This window comes from Priapulus caudatus, unplaced genomic scaffold, assembly GCF_000485595.1.
Source record: "Priapulus caudatus unplaced genomic scaffold, Priapulus_caudatus-5.0.1 Scaffold1342, whole genome shotgun sequence".
NCBI lineage: Eukaryota > Metazoa > Priapulida > Priapulimorpha > Priapulimorphida > Priapulidae > Priapulus > Priapulus caudatus.
In genome coordinates, this window is record NW_014578403.1 from 35,233 (window position 1) to 43,623 (window position 8,391).

The following is an 8,391-nucleotide window of genomic DNA, read 5'->3' on the forward strand; positions in this document are numbered from 1 at the left end:
ACGCGACCGCGACGCTACCCCGGGCGCCTCTACGCGTTCGCGCACGCGTCACGCTTCGCTCGGCTCTCCTGCCGGCCGTGGTCGCCACCCGTCGGTCGAGCGATGTCGGCGGCGTGCGGGCGACGGCCGTCGTCGTGCGGCTCGACAATAGAGGCGCGCCGGGGCGGGCGCGCGGCGACGGATGGCCGCCTGCAGGCAGGTGACGCGGCGCCGAGGTTTACGTGTCGCAGGAAGAGATCGCCGACGCCGACGCGGCGCCACCTGGCGAGGAGAACGGAGGTGGCTGGCGGCGCCCCCTGGAAGAAGAGGAGAAGGAGGAAGGATCAGGAGGAGGAGGAGGAGGAGGAGGAGGAGGGGAGCAGCAGCAACGGCGGGCTCGTTCATCGAGGACTACGCCGCAAAAGTACCGCCGTTTCTCGGCGCGCGGCGGCGCCGCGGCGACGGGCCAGTACCGGCTCGCATGGGACACCGCGATGGCCAGCGAAGACGTCGGCAAGGCCGGCGCGGCCGCGGGGATATGAGGGCGCGCCGCTAGCGAGCCGCGGTCGGCGAGTGACGACACCTTCTCGCGCTCGACGTCGGTCACCGACCGAGAGCTGAGCCTCGTGCTGCGACGTAGCGACGGAGGAGGCGCAGCGGCGGACGCAGCGATGAGGAGGAGCTGGAGGTGCGAGGAAGAAGAGAAGGTGGAGGAGGATGGGAGGAGGTAGAAGTGGAGGAGGAGGAGGTAAGAAGGTGGAGTTTGAAGGGGAGGAGAAAGAGGTGGAGGGGGAGGAGAAGAGAGTGGAGGAGGTAGAGGAGGAGGAGGAGGTGGTGGAGGAGGTGGAGGAGGTGGAGGGGACGGGGGGGGGAAGGAGGAGGCAGGCCATTGCGGAGGAGCAACAAGGGGGAGGAGGCAGAGGAGGAGGAGAAGAAGAAGAGAGAAGCGGCTGGCTACTGGGGGAGCGACAAGGAGGAGGAGGTGGAGAGAAGCAGAGATGCGATGGCAGGGGAGGAGGAGGAGGTGGTGGAGGAGGAGGTGGGAGGGGACGGGGGAGGAGAAGAGAGGAGCAGGCCATGGGAGGAGCAACAAGGGGGAGGAGGGTAGAGGGGGAAGGAGGCAGAGAGGAGGAGAAGAAGAAGAGAGAAGCGGCTGGCTACTGGGGGAGCGACAAGGAGGAGGAGGTGGAGAAGCAGCAGGATGCACGGGAGGAGGAGGAGGTGGTGGAGGAGGAGGTGGAGGGGACGGGGGAGGAGAAGGAGGAGGCAGGCCATGGGAGGAGCAACAAGGGGGAGGAGGTAGAGGGGAAGGAGGCAGAGGAGGAGGAGAAGAAGAAGAGAGAAGCGGCTGGCTACTGGGGGAGCGACAAGGAGGAGGAGGTGGAGAAGCAGCAGGATAGCATGGAGGAGGAGGAGGTGGTGGAGGAGGAGGTGGAGGGGACGGGGGAAGAGAAAGGAGGAGCAGGCCATGGGAGGAGCAACAAGGGGGGGAGGTAGAGGGAAGGAGGCAGAGGAGGAGGAGAAAAAGAAGAGAGAAGCGGCTGGCTACTGGGGGAGCGACAAAGGAGCGAGGAGGTGGAGAAAGCAGCAGGATTGCACGACGGAGGAGGAGGAGGTGGAGGGGACGGGGAGGAGAAGGAGGAGGCAGGCCATGGGAGGAGCAACAAGGGGGAGGAGGTAGAGGGGAAGGAGGCAGAGGAGGAGGAGAAGAAGAAGAGAAGGAGGAGGAGGAGGAGGAGGGTATCCACGCTCCCGATAACAGGAAGGAATCCCTGGCCATGAATGAAGGGGAAGTCCTGCTGTACGGTGATAAGGACGAAGACCCAGTAAGGGCAGGAGAGAAATTCCTAGCAAGGGAGGACGGGGAAACCCTAGTTCATGTTGAGGTAGAGGAAGCGCTGGTAAAGGAGGGAGAGAACCCCTTAGTGCATGTTGAGGGAGAGGAAGCCCGGGTAAAGGAGGGAGAGAAACCTCTAGTGCATGTTGAGGGAGAGGAAGCCCTGGTAAAGGAGGGAGAGAAACCCCTAGTGCATGTTGAGGGAGAGGAGGTCCTGGTAAAGGACGGAGAGGAAGCCCTCCTGCATGGTGGTCGGGGAGAGAGAGACCTCCTGCGTGGTGGTCGGGGAGAGGGAGACCTCCTGGACAGTCAGAGAAAGGAATCGCTGGTGCAAGGAGAGGGAGAACTATCTTTAGCAAAGGAGATGGGAGGAGAAGCCCTGTGGCAGGGTGACGGAGGAGGTCGTTTCCTGCTGAGCGACGAGAGAGAGGACGGCCTGCTAGACAGTCAGCAAGAGAAAGCCCTGGGGCAGGGCGACCGAGAGGAAGCTATGCTGGGAGGTGATAAAGAGGAGGCCTTAGTAAAAGAAGGAGGGGAAGGTCTGGTAAAGGAGGGAGAGCTAGTCTTGTTAGAAGAGGGAGGGAAAACTCTCGTAACGGAGGGAGAGGAGTCCTTGCGGGTTGGCGAGAGAAAGGAAGCCGAGCATGATATTCAGGTAGAGGAAGAAGAAGACCATGCACACATAGAGAGTCCCAACAAGACTCCCATTCCAGCACAGGCATTGCTAGAGTAGACATATTTGAGGTTTGTGTTGATATTTTGCACGTACGTTCGTCAGTTCGTAAAGTCATGTTTTTGCGTCGGCCGAACGCACGTTGTTTTAACGAATTTCGCGCAGTTTTAAGTCAAAATGTAGTCGTTAACACTCGAGGTGGAATAGTTTAATAAGAATTTAGTTCATAATATATATATATACACGAAAAGTGTGAATATAGTGCGTAGGTATAGTGTCTTGTTTACGTGGCTGACTAGACCAATCCAACCTGCGTAAATTGTTAGGTATTTTCATCAAAATGTCAAAGTATTTTGCATAAAATCAACTTGCACCTATTTATTATAACTGTGTGGGGGGTAGAGTCAGGTAATAGTCAGAGACACTCACTGTCTCACAGCCGAAATGTAAATGTAATTTTAACCATATCTTTAGTTTTACCGCATAACAGAGCAATTCTTTTAATCACACATTTAATTTATATACTGCAGGGCAATTCTAAATGTACTTTTAATCACACGTTTAATTTAATGTACTATACAGAGCAATTATAAATGTACTTTTAATCACACCTTTAATTTCACATACTGCAGAGTAATTCTGAATGTAGTTTTAACCAGAGATCTAGTTAATTTTATGTACTGCAGAGTAATTCTGAATGTGGTTTTATCCACACGCACGCACACGCACAGAATGCACGCCACCACACGCGGTCGCCGTCAAGGCGGCCCCTCACACACACCCGCCACACAAACACAAACAGCACACACACACACACACAACACTCCACACAAGCTACACAAACACACCACAACACACACACAAGCACACACAAGACCAGCAACACACCACCTGTTTGTTTACAGAAAGGCTGATGTGTTATCCGTACTGCGGTATACCATCTCAGAAAGAGAAGAGGAGACCAGGGAGTGGTAACTAATCTCATCTTTGATCTCATGAATTTAGAGAGCAGCTCAAAAGTCCTCAACCGTCCTAATGCGACTGTGCCTAGGTTTAAGCAACGCGGTTTTTAATACCTTGAAACGTTTGAGACTCCATTTTGGAGTAATTTCGACAGGGTTCTTGATGTAATGGTAGAAGTAATTTTATTTGCAAGATAAATCCACGAATGGATGGATGGATTGGATTTCTAACGTATGTTGGTCATTTATTGATCAACACATTTGGATTAATGTAAGAATGAATTATTCTACGTTGACACTTTTCACAATCGTGAGCTCACGATGGCTACATCGTAGTAAGTAGCTAGTCCGTAGCAATGGCAGTCTATGGCGCCATGATGTTTGTTGTTGTGTTTGTTTGCAACGCGAAGTACATAGAGGTTTATTTGTATATAAAGGTCACTATAATGCGTATGCACGTTAGCACCGTGTTATTCCATAGTAAACTAAACCCATGAACATATATATATATATATATATATATATTATATATATATATATATATATATAGGTATAGACGGCATGTATTAATGCAGTGCTCATCCTAATTTGGACATTTTATCTTGAAACTAACACGATATTAAAGAATGTGGGGCCATGATGTATGATATGCAAGGAGTGCATAATAGACGCATAGACACAGTCTGTAACATGTACTACGTACCACATATACTGTGAATATATATATATATAGAGATATAATGTGTTATATCTCCAGTGATCTAACCATCTCGATGGTTAAGAGGCTACTGGACACTGTGTGGAACTTCTGCAATATTTTAACCCGTGTCCGTGTTTGAGTGTAAGTTAGCGACCGAACCGTTTTCATACTAGCCGTTCATCTTCTCGTACTCTCTGCTCTCATCTCTCCGCCCTCTCCGTCTCTCTCTGCCTCTCTCTCTCTCTTCCGTCGTCTCTCTCTCTCCTCTCTCTCATCCCATTGCTCTCCTTCCATCTCTCGTCGTCTCTCTCTCTGTTCTCTCTCTCTTCTCTCTTTTTTTCTTTCTTTCTCCCCTCGTCTCTTTTTTCTTTCCACCTTCCTCGCCTCTCTCGCGTCTATCTCTCCTTACTCTCTTCCCTTACTGCCCTCTGCGTGTGTGCGTGCGTGACGTACGTGCGTCGTGTGTTACGAGCGACGTGGGCTGGGACGGTGTCGGTTTCACGCGCCTAAAAATCGCTGTTGTATCGTCTGTGAAACCGTCCTATAAGATAATACCGTAAATCGTTGAGTAAGAGGTGTTTATTCAATGTCATCCTTCTTAACCAAAGGCGGAGAGGAGCGAAACTGTGTGGCGCTCCAAAATTAGCATGGAGACAAAAGCGAATTTTGTCACACTACCCAAAGCTGCAGGAACAAACGCTGTTATGTTGGGTATTATATATTGTATGGGGGGACCATATCTCTGCAGCAAGGTAGCGCATCTCTTCTCCGACAAAGTAGTTTGATATCCTCTGTGTGCATACCGCCGGCACGTGCTTTGGTTTGTTTTGTGTGGCGGACGTTAGCGCGGTGCAAGTGTTTGTTTGTGTGTGCGTAACGTGCGCGTGCAACGTGGTTTGTGTGTGAGGAGATGCGTGTGTGTATGTGTATCTGTTTGTGTGTAAGGGGGGAGGTACGTGTGATGTATGTGTTATGTGTGTGAGGGGTGCGTGTGTGTATGTGTATGTGACAAAGTTTTGTGATGCGGGGGGATATTGTGTGTGCCTACAGCGCGGAGAGTATATTTTTTACGTGTCGACTATAATATTTGTTTCCGCCGGTGTCATATATATCATAATCGGCGGCTCACAGTGTACCAGTTTTAAACAACACCTGCCACGCGTGTATTTAGACTGTGTTAACGGCAGCGTCAGACGAACCTGTGTGTATTCTAGACGAAAGCTAGTCGAGAGATGACGAAAATTTCGCCAGTGTAAGCTTGTTTGGATCTAACACAGATAAACTATTATTAGCCAGTGTGTGTTTAGACGCGTACTGAGCACACGAATGCGCTCTGCTGGTAGCGAAGCAGACAGACACTGGTGTTGCTTTATTTCTCACTTCTGGACGACCTGTGCGATCGTTTGTGGGGAAAGTGGCTGATATATACAGATTTGCGCTCCAATTTTATCCCGTCGTGTGGCACTTCACGTCCATCCAGCGTGTTCTGCCTGGTGTTGAGAACATTATAGAGGTGTGTGCGTGCATGTGTGTGCTTGCGCGCGGTGTGTGTGTGCGTGTGTGCCGCGGCTCTGTGTGTTGTGTTGCTGTGTGTGTGTGTGTGTGTGTGGTGTTTAGGGGGGAGGTTGTTTGCTCATTAGTTGCGAATGTCTGGGTTAAATTCAAAGCGTTGAAGTCGTTGACGTCGTGTTCCGCTGGAGCTATAAAACCATCTTTCGTGTGTTCACGTAGCCTCTCCCGCTAGAATCCCGGCGACAACCGCCATTGATTTCCGTTCGGTTATTCGTGATTCTGTTCCTTGCGACTCCTTCATCGTTCGTGTGTTGTTCCTTGCAACTCCCTTGTTCGTGTGTTGTTCCTTGCAACTCCCTTGTTCGTGTGTTGTTCCTTGCAACTCCCTTGTTCGTTTGTTTTGTTCTTGTAACTCCCTTGTTCGTGTTGTTCTGTGCAACTCCCTTGTTCGTTTGTTTTGTTCTTGTAACGCCCTTGTTCATGTATTGTTTCTTGCAACTCACTTGTTCGTATGCTTTGTTTCTTGCGGAACTCTGGCGACGTGTTTTGCGGCGGTTTCAGGCGTCATGCTCAACAAATTTGGATTTTTTTTCACACGCGTATTTACTGCGTTACTACGGTACTTCGAAGTAGTGTATGCTGTTATATGTAATGTATAAAAGTGTATACTGTTTTATGTAATGCATAACAGTGTATACTAAAATGTGCAATGTATTACATTGTATGCTGTTATATGTAATGTATAACAGTGTGTACTGTTTTATGTAATGTATAACACTGTACACTGTTGGACAGCTTATCCTTTTTTTTTATTCTAAAATGGCAACTATTTAGTTTTTATGTTATTTATGCGATTATTCCTTGAGATATACAGTTAAGAGTAAATATCGTTTGTGTAAAAATATTTCTGTTAGTCATTGGACGTTCGTGGGAACTATACTTTGCTTTCGAGTTGTAAATGATCTTTAATCGGTGACAAGCATTATTATTATTATTATTATTATTATATAGACGTTAATTGCTGTGTTGTGAATGTCTGGGAGCCGTGTACTGAATGAAAATGTCGGGGAATGGCAATAAATTAAATGCATTGCACATGAAAAAAAACGTAAACCTTTGTGACTTTTATTTACAACTTTGAATTATTTACACCGCACACACATAATTAATGCACATCATGCGGTTAATCACCTGTAATTGCATGTTGGCATAAATCAGAGCAAAGGGGAAGTCGATTGCATGAAGCCGTTTTGCCATCTAAATATTTTCAGCCTAGCTTTCTAAATATTTTCCATCTCGAAATTGTCTCCTGCTTTGATTAGGACAGCTTGGGGGGTAGCGGATATCGCTCCACGTCGGCCATATATACAAGGCTGCCTCAGTCCAAGAAGAAGATATTGTTGAAATGTGATGCGCAGAGTTTCTTAACCTCTTCTGCAAAAGAAACGAAAAACGATACAAATATAAAACTGACTCGCTCTCGATTTTCCACAGGCATTGCACGAGACAAATAAATGGTACTAAAACGTTTTTACCGATCCGACGCATGGTATCGGATCGCGAAAAATATCTGTACAAAACTGATTTGGTTCTGATGTTGAACGTGCTAAACGGCTAAACAGCTAACGGCTCCGAACCATTGAGGTCGGACAACTATTTATAAATAGTTGTCCGACCTCAATGGTTTGCATCGAGTAATTGCAAAAACAGGGCCAATGTAGAAACGACGATATTGTGGTTAGTGTGCCGGCTACTGTAGCACCACGTACCGCGTCACAGCGCCACCTACCGCGTCACAGCGCCACCTACCATGTTACAGTGCCACCTACCGTGTAACGGCGCCACCTACCACGTTACAGCGCCACCTACCATGTTACAGCGCCACCTACCACGTCACAGCGCCACCTACCATGTTACAGTGCCACCTACCGTGTAACGGCGCCACCTACCACGTTACAGCGCCGCCTACCATGTTACAGCGCCACCTACCACGTCACAGCGCCACCTACCATGTTACAGTGCCACCTACCGTGTAACGGCGCCACCTACCATGTTACAGCGCCACCTACCATGTTACAGCGCCACCTACCACGTTACAGCGCCACCTACCACGTTACAGCGCCACCTACCACGTTACAGCGCCACCTACCATGTTACAGTGCCACCTACCGTGTAACGGCGCCACCTACCACGTTACAGCGCCACCTACCATGTTACAGCGCCACCTACCACGTCACAGCGCCACCTACCATGTTACAGTGCCACCTACCGTGTAACGGCGCCACCTACCACGTTACAGCGCCACCTACCATGTTACAGCGCCACCTACCACGTCACAGCGCCACCTACCATGTTACAGCGCCACGTACCGCGTCACAGCGCCACCTACCGCGTTACAGCGCCCCCTACCATGTTACAGCGCCACCTACCACGTCACGGCGCCACCTACCATGTTACAGTGCCACCTACCGTGTTACAGCGCCACCTACCGTGTTACAGCGCCACCTACCATGTTACAGCGCCACCTACCGCGCTACAGCGCCACCTACCATGTTACAGTGCCACCTACCACGTTACAGCACCACATACCACGTTACAGCGCCACCTACCATGTTACAGCGCCACCTACCACGTTACAGCGCCACCTACCACGTTACAGCACCACCTACCACGTTACAGCGCCACCTACCACGTTACAGCACCACCTACCACGTTACAGCGCCACCTA